Genomic DNA, 13,387 nt, shown 5'->3' on the forward strand with positions numbered 1-13,387 from the left:
ACTGCATCGAGTGTATGAGAGACGTTATGCACTCAGACAGCCATGTAGATTTCACCCTTGCACTGAAAGTGTGAAAGGATGTCACATGGAAGGATGTCGGCATGCACCTATGGAAATCATGGAGCTTTAAATGAAATCTGATGAGGGCAGAGTGATGTCATAAAGAAGATATTTCAACCTATGCTGAAACGAGTGGCGATGTAACTAAAGCAACAAGAGAAATATGTACCGAAAGCTAAATTAATCAAGGCGATAAATAAGAATGAAGTAACTTATTGGTTAATAACTCTAAATACGCAGTAACGCAAGACAGATGAGACATATAGAAGCTTACAATAGATGAATATTTAACGTGGCAAGGAGGGTCATGATAGGAAAGTGGATGCTGGCTCATGTTGAAATCAGCCAAGCTACCTCAGAGACAGGCCAAGGATGCACAATTAGGAGTTGCTGGAATCACAGCTTGTGTGCAAAACAGGGATGAGTTGAGGTTGGCCTTGGATCAAGGATGCTATTTTAAGGAATAATTGCGAGTCACAAGGGTATTTACAAAGGTAAGCTCTGAATTTGAGAAATTGCTCTTAGATTAAGGAAAACGAAAGCATCTCCAACAGCAACAGTATTGGACAATTAAACATGTATGATGTCTGTGCAAGATAGATTGAGCAAGTCTCTAGAGGCCAAGAGGAGCAACAGCACCCTGCATAATTGAACCAAATAGCATTAAATAAGATCCTGAAATTGACAAATTTGTGGTCTCTTCAAATGTGACTCAGAAGTTGAAGAACAAGGCTATTCATTAGAGCCACACACGAAGATAGTGGTATGCTGACACTCCCTCAAATGTTCAAGGACAGTGAACAGGCTACAAGGTCAACTACAGATGGAAGACTCTGGCTTATGGCTGACCAATGAGGGATGATGGACTAATTGGGAGAACAGGGAGCAATCTGACGCAATTCAAAGCAGCTAGGTTCTATTTCCCGTATGTGTGGCTAAGGAACCGAAAGTCTAAGGTTTGGATAGAGTGCCAACCAATCAGGAGGTTTAAGGGGCAACCTGCTATACAATGTTGCATAGATCAATATGCTGCTATTTTGTCCGCTACAATCAGTAATATACGTATTTAGAGGTTTTTCAAGGTGTGTCCTACAGATAAGGGGCAGCCAATGTCTATATGTATATATCTTCCTTTAACCAATCCCCTATTTGATAGGTTTGTCACATAGGATGACGTCATAGATGTAATTGAGCTACTGTGTGATCACGGTCAGTTTTCCTTACTTTATTAAATTGGAAGCAGTACTTTGCCATATTCCTTGAGGTTTTCTGGTTATTTGGTCTGAGATCATTATTTGTAATTCCATCTAGCACAAGAGATGCTTCAATGTGCTAGAGAACAATATTCAGCATGGAAACGGGGGTACCCCCAGTTTTCATGCAAAACACAAACATTGAGGCATGTAAGAAACTAAAATCATACATAGAGGAATTCGTACATTTAGGTAAGGTTATGACTGGGAGAAATGTCTGCCGGCGAAGTGTAATTGGTGAAGTTCCCCCTATATTTTTCATTCTCTATTTTCCAAGAAAAAAAGTATTTTGCATGTCAAATTCAATCTGCTTGAAATCTGACATTTTGCATTTCTCGTGTTTTAGAATATATTTAAAAGGCAACCATGAATGCCGGTAGTTCATCCACCCCCCTGTAAGTAGTGCCAATTTATTAATTTATTTGCTTCGTAACTAACTCTGACTTTGCTATATATATCACCACTGCACCCCTTAACACATTTTTCAATATAGAAACCAAGAACAAGGCCGAGCTGCAGAAGCAAAATATTTTATTTTTTTATTTACTCAATAGACAAAATCCATCTTCACCAAAATTGTTAACAAGATCCCTCTTCACCAAAATTGTTAACAAGAAACAAGCTCATTCCAACTCCTGACAACAATTCTCGCTACAAGCAAACAGGTTCAAACCACAATTTGTTTTTCATATAACAGTAATTAACAGAACATATAAGACACAACCACATGCACAGTTTTCCACTTCTGTTCTTTATTTCCTCCTGGTCACATGTAAAAAGGAGATACAAATGTAAAGAATGCTGCAGACAATCTTGCCACTCACAAAAATACTCCTATGGTAAAAATAATACAGCACCCTGGGACATGACATGATAATTCAGATTTACAGTGTATTTTGTATGTGTTCTAAGTGATATAAAGTGCAGCTCCCTGTTGTTGAACAGAATACATTGACATGTGCCTGCACTCTTTATCCCTGACAACCTTGCACACTTTCCATTTCTAGAAATATTCTAGCACCATAACATTTCGTGTAATACTCTTTTCAGCATATAATGAAAAATCTCTTCCTTTGCCACTATCCATTGGAAATGTCCCCCATTCATGTTGGAGTTCCTTGTATACTCTATATAGAGAAGGATGTTTTTAAGGAAGCTGTTGTCACTTTGCTTAAACGTGAAGGCTCTTTTCTGCACAGCACATAAGCAGAGATTCAGTTTAGTATTTGGAACCCCTTCTGCTTTAATGCAAGATTTGGAATTTCGTTCTTAGATGCACCCCTCATTGAAGGGGATTTTTAGGGTTGGCACAATAATAGTAATAGTTGATCCACAGTTGTTTTAACTATATCAATCAGCACTGTGAGAGGTTTCAGAGATTTTGAATTTCCCTGAGATCGCCCTAAAACCTTTGGCTATGTGTGAATTAATTAAATGATTAAGTGATAAGGAATTGCTAGGGATCGACTCCACCACATTAATGTCTATATAGGGGAAGATATTAGTTCCACTGGTCTTGGGGGGTTAGCTCAGCGGCAACATGCACGCCTTGGAAAGAAGACGACACAGAGCAACACAGTTCGATCCCCGGGTCTGTGCTTTGAAACCTCTGGGTATTAAGCGCGTTATAAATAACCTATCACTAGATCCCCATCTGTGATTTGTTCTGTTGGAGTAATGTGCCTACTTTGAATCTCTCTGGGTTGGTGCAGAGTAGAAGTTATCAGGCATCCTGGGCCATCTCATGAGAAGAAATGGGAACTGGTTTTGGATGCCACTCCAAGCCCCTCTGTCTCCCTCTCCTGGTTCGTGTCATGGATGGACTCAAGCTCCACATCACTGTCTACTTCTCATGGTCCATTTCCTGGATGGCACTCAGCCCTTCTCCTGTTTTTCTCTCCCGATTTTACTTCCACCTTACTTCCTGGAAATGTTAGATCTCGCCATTTCCATTTTATGTCCACTTATAAACCCTCCTAAGTCACACCACAAAATATCTAAATTAGGATGTGCCAGCTCATTGGCTAATGATTTGGATTGGACATCAATTGCTCTCCCACCTACACAAAGCATAGGCCCTTCCCACGGATTAATCATCAGGTCTCCAAGACCCATTTCTGGGCGTTCTTGCCCCACCAATCTGAAATTGCATTTCTGAACAACACAACTATGAAGTAAAAACTCTTCAACTTGGCACTTTTCTCTATTTTACCACTAATGGTCACACTCCACATATCTATAAATTGCTCTGATCATACCGATTACAATGAACTGTGTCTGGTGTTGGCAGGTAGTTGCCTATGTGAATGACAGATATTTGTCATTTCCCCAGAAAGAATTACTGTTAGGATCTCGATATTTTACACACAAGTATTTGATTCCGTAAGCTATACGATACCTGGATCTCCAATCTGTTCACTCCCCTGGGGAGCTGCAATCATAGTTCAAGTAATAAACTTGGTTCCCTAGGTCGAATTGTGAGATGAGTCCTATCAACAGACAGCATTTTTTGTGTGTTTTCTGAAGACATATGAAACATCTTTCTATATATTACCGTTCCACAGTTTATGAGCAAAATATGATTTCCCATAGAATCCCGTTTCATCCTCTTAATTATATGCATATTTCTTGCTTGATTAAATTACATATTTCTGTTCCCAAACCATGTAGCAAAGCATTTTTATTGATTGGCAACGTCTGCGATACAAACTCTAAATATTCTACCAAGGCCAATGACCTGAACATATGTTTCAGTATCATCTTTTGCAGAGGCTTATACCTCAGCCCCATTGGTATCATGTTATCTCCTGTTGCATGTCAAATTGTCAGAACAAAGGCAGAGAGTCAAGGCTACCCCTCTCTTAGATGCACAGGAGGAGCGATATAGCCTACAGAAATTCAGAAATTATTGTGAACTAGCCATTGATCACACAGAGTGGGAAAATTACTGATAGCATAAAATGTATTCTTATTAAAGAAGCATACTAAAAACTAAAATATTCATCAATCACTGAGCGTAAAACATACAGTTCTGTACACGGTATGGTTAGTAGCACAATGGGTGATATTTCACGTACTGTCAAACATTATCACTACATTTCTGCTGTCAAAACAAAAGTAGGTGTTTCTCGTTCAGAAGCGGTTTTCCATCAAGTTCTCTGGGTGTTACAAAATAAATAATGCTCCGAACTGTCTTCAGGACACTGTGGGATGTTGTTAGCAAGAGACTTGTAGAAGCAGGTCTGTCTATTCATCTAAAAATAATGAGAATAAAATGTTGTTTAAAAAGGGAGGGGTGTGATCAAAGCAACCTATTATATAGGGTTGGCAAGGGGCCTGTAGGTGTGCACCTAACTAAAGATGTTTGGTGGCGTCTTGAGATAGGATTAATGGATGGCTCTCTCATGTACAGGCACATTTTCATTTGGGGTCTCTAGTGGTTACTATAGAGAAAAGAAAAAAAGGGATATAATTAGGCCTGATTATAAAATGAGTTGTCTGGTTGATTTAGAGTCTAAAGGAGCTCTCATTCAAAAAAAGGCAAAAGGTACCTGGTTTACTCTGTGGTGACACACGTTAATATTTATGAGAGAGCCGTCCATTAATCCTATCTCAAGACACCACCAAACATCTTTAGTTAGGTGCAAACCTACAGTCCCCTTGTCAACCCTATATGATAGTTTGCTTTGATCACACCCCTCCCTTTTTAAACATTTGTATTCTCGTTTTTTTTTTTTAGATGAACAGAGACATCTGCGTTCTACAAGTCCCTTGCTAACAACATCACAATCATTTCCTAGATTTCTCTAGGTTTTCTCGCTCCTCGTGTGCATCTAAGAGAGGGGTAGCCTTGACTCTCTGCCTTTGTTCTGTTACTTATCTACCCTCTGGAGTTAGGCCCCCCGTCAACAAAAAAGAGGGTCCTTGTCCTATATTTTTCTGATGTCAAACTGTCAGCCAGCACAGGACCCCACCTCAAACTGACTTTAATGTTGAGTATTTTAGAAGGTCAAGATCCATGGGCTGCAGTATATTTTTTTTTTAACTCAGTGGTCATCATTCTATCCTAGGAAACCTCTGCCCCAGGCCGAAGCTCCAGCCCCTTTCTGGGTGTGTTGAGCTTCAAAAGGGTTTGACAAAATGGAGAGGTGAAGGAGTGTTTGACCATTGTGAGCTGATATGGGAACATTTCCCTGTGTTTTTAACACAGGTCTACTTCAGTTCTCATGAACAGAAAATAGTGCTTTTAAAGTCTGCATTGTCCTTTCTTTGCATGGGGCCTGCCACCATATTCCTCATTGTATGGTGCCTTTGAATGACTCTGGCAATGGGGTATCATATTTAATATGTTCCTCGATCAATTCAAGCCGCAGAATGCACAGACATCTCCGTGGCAGTTCTCTGTATTGGCAAAGCTGCACTATAATGCATCTGTCACAGGTAGTGGGGAGTAGGCCTGTACGCTTGCGGCCTTGTCACTCGAACACAGGGCCTAGTGCTTTTTGGCCGGCATCTTGGCCTGATACAGTTCACTTATAACCTGGGGCTGAAAATACAGCACAGAGTGCGAAATGTATTGCTGTGCTTTCCACACTTGTGGCTTTGAAAATTCAATACAATTGCCAACTTTCACAATATTTCATGCAAAAAATACAAATCTTTAGGCGGGCTGAAATTAGGCCAAATATGGAAATGTGGCCTGCATTTTTGCAACATTTCTATGATGCAGAATTGAAAATGTCCCCGACCCCAATTATGACACAGGACCACATGCCAATTATTATTTCTCCAGCCTCATTCAGCAGCAATATCCTGCATAGCTCATCTCCCACAATTCACTTGCGTAAGCTGTGGGGATGCCACAAGTCAGCCCAATGCTAGCTTAGCTTTTGGCTGCAGGATTGGGATTAATAGTGCAGTGATTAATTAGTACCTCACTGATTCACCAAAGAAGTGGCGCAGTGCACAGAACCACACATGAAAATTACAGTGCTAATCACTTGTACCCCAGAGTTTCTTCCCAATGCATCACCTTTGTTTGCTTATTTGTTTATTTATTTATTTATTTATTACATTTGTTTGGGAGCTCAATTCAACTTCAGCCAGACCTAAAAACTCAGAAGGCGAGAAGTAAGAAATGTACAGTGCTGGTCTTCCCTAAAAATTGCAGTTATGGCCAAAGCTTAGTTTGGCAGCTCGAAAAAAAACAGTGCATTGAAGCTCCAGGCTCTGTTATGGGTGCATTGAGCTCCTCGGGATATGCATGTCTCGCCATGCCCTTGTGTATGGGCTGGATTCCTGCATACACTGATGTTTTATCAGCTCGCTGGCAGATTTATCGCCTTTGCATTGATGGCAGCGGCGCAGGTCACGGAAAACGAGCTGATGTCGTGATTCTGCAGTACCTGAGAAGACGCCATCTTCAAGGGCATCAATAGAAGCGTGTCCCTGTCCAGGAGGCTGATTTCACAGTCCGGTCTGTGGAAAGCAGCCCTGTGCAGGAGACAAATAGCTCAGTCATATGGCAATGGGGTAATCGTCATTAAGATGTCAGGACAAGCCTTGCTTGCACACAGAAAAGACACAGCATCCCTCACAAACAGAATGGCTGCAGCACTGACAGCCTCACACACAAGTTACAGTACGGTTAGAAGTAGTGCGAGCTTCCCTCACAACCAACAGGTTAAGTAGTATAGGCTTCCCTTACATACCAAACGCAGGAAGAGCAGAAGCGATGCATTATTCCTCACACACACAGAACAGAAATCACATGGCTGGCAGCGGAGCGAGCTTCCCTCACACAAAGAACAGAAAAACACATGGCAGGCAGCAGAGCAAGCGTCCCTCACACAATTAACAGAAAGCACATGGCAGGCAGAATAGCGAGTTTCCCTCACACAAAGAACAGAAAATCACATGACAGGCAGCAGAGCAAGCTTCCCTCATACAAAGAATAGAAAGCACGTGGCAGGCAGCAGAGCGAGCTTCCCTCACACAAAGAACATAAAGAACATGGCAGGAGCAGAACGAGCTTCCCTCACACACAGAACAGAAAACACATGGCAGGCAGCTGAGCAAGCTTCCCTCACACACACAGAGCAGAAAGCACGTGGCAGGCAGCAGAACGAGCTTTCCTCACACAATGAACAGAAATCACATGGCAGAAAGCAGAGCAAGCTTCCCTCACACAAAGAACAGAAAAAACATGGCAGGCAGCTGTCATGCCTTCGGGTCGTTCCTCCGGCCATGTCCCGTCAACCAGTCTTGTAACCCGTCTCTCCCATTCACCTGTCTCCCGGGGCTCACGCAGGCAACCCAGTTTGGCTCGCGCGCTGGCAAAACAAACGCCATACACCTTACAGTCGCGGTTGCGGCCGTTTCTCCATTGGCAGTTGCCATGGAGATTAGGCCACCGCTCGAGCAGTAACACACTCGCTCGTATCGGTGTGGCCCGATCACGTGACTCGATTACACGGTCATGTGCCCCTGGTTCGCGGTCACGTGACTCTGTTTAGTGTCATGTGACCAGGAAGAAGATGGTATTTAAACGGTGCAGTGCCTGTACACCACACTTCACAGCTGGTTTACTTGGAGACTCTGTTTGGCTTGCTTACCCGTATTGCTTACCTGGCTTCCTTGGACCTAGCTTTTGTTTTCTGGACTTCTTGTGGATCGCGCTCGGCTATTGCTACGTCGGCTCTTCTGCTCATTACGGCTCCTGACCCCGGACTGAACTACGGACTTCCTCTGGATCGTGCTTTTTGTTCTTCCATTGGTTCGGACGGCTCTTCCTGGCTTCAGACCTTTTTTCTGCTCAACGGACCTCTCTTGGGCCTCCCTGATTGCACCTCTGCACGGTTGGTCTCACTTCCCAGTTGGTGGCTGTCATCTGATTACCTGGGGCCCTTCTACAATACAGACACTCTCCAGGTGGAGATTGGCGAAGACCATCCGGACCTATCCCTTAGGGTGGGTCCTTTGCCTACGTGAGTCCCGGAACCATCCTCCCGTTCAGGCTCACCATCCCTTTCATCAAATCCCCAGTAAGACTCTGATTGCCTTCTGACTAATATATGTAGTATCCTGTCTGTTTGGTATATAATCATTGCCTTTTTTCACAGCTGCCTTGGGGTTCCTAGTACTTCGGTTCCGGCTCCGGATCTTCTCCACCTGTGGCCTCAAAGGTTGCACAGGGAGTGAATTAGTGATTCTCCCTGTGCGGCACTTGGGGATGGAGGTCTCCTATATCTTCACGACTCTCAACGCAAAACAGACTGTGAAGCCTGTCGTGTAAGATATGGAGGGTGCCGCTGAAGACCCCCTGGCCGATGTCATCCAAGCAATCACGGTACTACGGGCCGACATGGTGGCTGCTAATACAGCAGTCCATCAGCGTCTTGACCTGTTACAGAGCGCCCAACATCCCTTACCCGCGGACCCGGAGCTCGGAGACGCCACTCCAGCACCGGTATCCCTTGCACACCCAATCCCGACTCCCTCGGCTCCCGTTCCGGTGGTCCTGCCCTCTCCCTTTCCTTTGGCTGCCCCAGAAAAGTTCCATGGGGACCCGAGGAAGTTTAGGACTTTCCTTAACCAGTGTAAGTTGCACTTTTTGTGTCGACCCCTTGCTTTTCCTGATCCTACCACCAAGGCGGCATTCACTCTATCTCACCTAGCCGGCACGGCTGCTGCCTGGGCAAACCCGCTGTTAGAAACCGATCATCCTGCCCTCTATGATTTCGACCAGTTAGTATCAGAGATGTCCCGAGTATTCGACACCAGGTATAAAGCACAATCCCATGATCTAGAACTGCTGGACCTGTCCCAGGGTAAGGGCTCCCTCATTGAGTACATTACACGATTTAACCAACTGGCAGCAGAGACCTCATGGCTCGAAAGCAAAAGATCGGTTGTGTTCTATAGAGGGCTAAGCAGCCCTATGAAAGACACCTTGGCTATGGTACCGTCTCTACCAGTTCAGTTCCCGGCCCTGGTGGACTTGGCTCTCCAAGTGGACGCACGGCGCTCTGAACGCAGGGCTGAGGCCGGGTTTTCCCAGACTGCCAGCTCTGCCGTCTCGTCGTCTTCCTCTGAGTCCACCGGTGAGCCTATGCAAATAGGGGGTGTTAGGAGTCCCATCACCTCGAGAGAGAGAGGGAGCGCAGAAGGGCTGAGAACGCCTGCTTTTACTGCGGCTTGGGGGGGCATTTTGTGAAGGAGTGTCCCCGGAGACCCAGACCCAAGAAACAGGGTTTTCATCCCGCTCGATCCTAGATACGGGGGTAGGATCGAGTTCTCCATGCCCTTCCCCGAATCTCACTCCATCGTTTGGTCGAATCAGGCCTATTCAAGTAGAAGCCACCATACAGCCTGCCCCTGGTATCATCCACCCCGTGCAGATCATTATTGATTCCGGGGCCTCCGGGAACTATATTGATATCACTCTAGCCCAGACACTGAACCTACCTCTGATCAACAAACCCCGACCCGAACCGGTTCAAGCAGTCGACGGGACAGAACTTGCTTCTGGTCCCATTAAGCAACAGACCACCCCCCTCGTCCTGACCATCCAATCAGTCCATAAGGAAACCCTCCACTTTGATTTGATATCCATGCCTCAGTTCGGCTTCATAATAGGAATGCCTTGGTTACAGGAACACAACCCGCATATCGATTGGGGAACGGGACACATACATTTCGAATCCGAGCTCTGTCAAAACTTCTGCCTCCCAGTGGACAGAGAGGCAGACACCCCAGCATTAGCTCTTGGTGCTGTTGCCCAACTCTCGATACTGGGCGACGACATTCCCCCTGCCTCGCATATAGTGGGTTTAGTCATCACTCACATCCCTGTGGTTTATCAGGATTACAGAACGCTATTCGATCAGGGCTCCTCTGAAGTACTCCCTCCTCACCGCCCCTATGACTGTCCGATTGACTTGGTTCCCGGGGCCTTGGTACCCTCAGGCCGCATCTATTCTTTGTCCCTATCGGAGGACCTGACTCTTAAGGAGTACATCGATAAAGCGCTGCGTCTGGGTCACATACGACCGTCTAAGTCATCTGCAGCTAGCCCCATATTCTTCGTGCCTAAAAAAGAGGGCGACCTTCGTCCTTGTGTGGATTATCGTCGGCTCAATGCCGGCACGGTTAAGAACCGCTACCCGATTCCACTCATCTCTCCTCTTTTGGACCGGTTAACCCATGCCTCCATATATACCAAGTTGGATTTGCGGGGGGCCTATAACCTCGTCCGCATCCGAAAGGGAGACGAATGGAAGACCGCCTTCTGTATGCGGTATGGCCTTTATGAGTATACGGTCATGCCCTTCGGCCTATGCAATGCCGCGGCCACTTTTCAGCATTTCATGAACGACATCTTCTCGGACGTATTGGACACGTTTGTGGTGGTGTATCTTGATGATATACTCGTCTTCTCTCATGTACGAGAAGTGTTGTCCCGGCTGCAAAAACACTTGTTGTTTGTTAAACCCGAAAAATGTTTGTTCCATGTGACTAACGTGGAATTCCTAGGGTTTAACATCACACCTGGTGGTCTGGCCATGAATCACACCAAAGTAGGGGCGATCCTCGAATGGCCAACACCAAAGACCCTAAAGACTTTGCAATCCTTCTTGGGTTTCGCTAATTTTTATCGGCGCTTTATCTCTGGGTTCTTGTAATGCTCACCTGATTCCCGTAGAGGCACCGGTCTTGACTGGGCGTATACCGTATCTTCAAAGGTGATGTGTAACACACGACTGGCTCTTTGGGCTGGACCTCTGTGCACTGTATGTCTGGCTCGAAGGGTAAGATGTCTCCAGATAGAAAATGTGGGATTAATGAACTGGGTTATTGAATGTCTCTCTCTTCTTCCCTTTCTCTTCTCCTGTAGAACCCCAAAGGTTAACGCTCTCACCTTAGGTAAGTGAACGCCGTGCTCTCCATCTGCCTCGAGGCAGGGTGCTGTAACCAGTTTCTTCACTGGATAAGGGGAGCAGGCCTCTTGACTTCAGAGGACTGCTGTCCGTCGTTTACTGCACGAACGGTAAGTTTCGAGTAATTCTAATGTCTTTAAAGTCTTTAGTAATGATGTCTCTTGTTTTGCAGGGTTCCGGCGATGGCGAATGGCGGGCTGAAGTGAGTTGAAGATGGAGCCTGTGTGATGAATAGAAGTGCCTGGAAGCACGTAAGTAAGCGCTTGTTGCCTGCTTCACGATGCGCTCTAACTGTCTTTTTTATTTTGCAGGTACAAGTTCGGGGCGGCTGCAGGGTGCCGGAATACCCACTGGGTTAGATGTGGAAAGGAGTAATGGCACGTGAGTATTAAAGTTCCCCAATGTCTTTAAACGCACCTTGTTTTGTCTTTCAGATGCGGGATGCAGCGCCGAAGGCCTCCGGAGCGTGCGAAGAGTTGGTAAGCTTTTGTCTTTCAGATGCCGGAATGCAGTATGAAGACCTCCGGAGCGCACAAAGAGTAGGTAAGCCTTTGTCTTTCAGATGCCGGAATGCAGCGTGAGGCGTTGGTGACAGCCGATGGACCAGGTAAGTGAAGAGCTGTCACTGAAGACCGTAATGCTAACCTGTTCTTTCTTGTCTTTATAGGTGTTGCTGAAGACTGGATTCAGAATGGTAAGCCTTTTTCCTTAGGCCCAGGATCAGATGCAGAAGACACGATGAGCCTTCTGCTGCTGAGGATGCAGAATAACGCAAAGCAAGATTCATCCATCGGGTGTGGTTTAAATAGCCTCCTGTAGTGCTTAGGTGTCTCCTTCCACAGCCACGCCTAGGTAAGAAAAGAGTTCCTGCTTTCCAGAAGAGTTCCAGTGTTCTGAATCTAGGGAGTGGCTCCTGCCCCACCCAACAGGAAAAGTAGTTCCAAACAGAAGAGGATCAGAGACTCAACTGGCAGGCAAGTAAGCAGCATGGTCTGCTGCAGGTAAGTCCACCCAAGCATTATGAGCCCGGCGCTTCCAGCGCTGGGACTGGGCATATTTATGAGCCTGGCGCCACTGGCGCCAGGACTGGGTCCAAAAGGTCCCAATTGGGACTGGTTGGCACTCGGAACCTGGGTTATGGATCTGCTTCCAAGGGAGTTGGGAAAACCCTGACCTTTTGGAAGCAGAGATCATGACAGTTCTCTTCTCTCGTGTCCCCTCTCACATTCCTTACCAGTCCTCTTGTTCCATTCAAGTGGCAGGAGATACACCAGCAGGCCTTCGAGGCGTTGAAGAACGCCTTTACCACTGCCCCTGTGCTCCAGCACCCCGACCCTGACCAGCCTTACGTCGTTGAGGCTGACGCCTCTTCTTTTGCATTGGGGGCAATCCTGTCACAAGCCTGTCCCGCTACAGGGCGGCTTCATCCTGTAGCCTTCCATTCACGCAAGTTCAGCCCCGCAGAAACCCACTATACCGTAACCGAAAAAGAGCTACTGGCGGTGATGGACGCCTTCCGAACCTGGCGTCATCACCTGTTGGGGGCCAAACATAAGGTTACGGTATACACAGACCACAGGAACTTGCAAGACCTGGCAGCCCTGAAATGCGTAAACAGTAGACAGGTGTGATGGCACCTGTTCTTCGCTGCTTTTGACTTCCAGATTAAACATCGTTCTGGTTCAGAGCATAGCAAGGCCGACGCTTTGTCCTGCTCCCCTGGGGGGGTTTCCTTACCGGTGTTTCCTGACACGCTCTTACCCCGGGGGCATGTTGTCTGCACATGTACACCCCCTCTGGCACTACTAGAAGAGATTCGTTCTTGGGTTCAAAAGCACCCCGATCAGCTGTCAGAATGGGATCCCACTTATCACAACGGTCTGCCGTATGTACAGGACCGCCTAGTTCTCCCTTCCACTGACACCAGAAACCTAGCCCTGGAGTAGTCCCATGACGCCCCGATCAACGGTCACCCGGGCCAGGCCCGTACCTTGGACCTCTTGAAACGCTGGTGTTGGTGGCCTTCCATGAGACGTGACGTGGGCTGTTACGTAGACTCATGCTCAGTCTGTGCTCAGGGCAAACATCGTAGGGGTCGTCCATTGGGGCTTCTGTGACCCTTACACCGTGCCGCCA

Source organism: Ambystoma mexicanum, chromosome 1q, assembly GCF_040938575.1.
Source record: "Ambystoma mexicanum isolate Mex_15411 chromosome 1q, UKY_AmexF1_1, whole genome shotgun sequence".
Classification (NCBI taxonomy): domain Eukaryota; kingdom Metazoa; phylum Chordata; class Amphibia; order Caudata; family Ambystomatidae; genus Ambystoma; species Ambystoma mexicanum.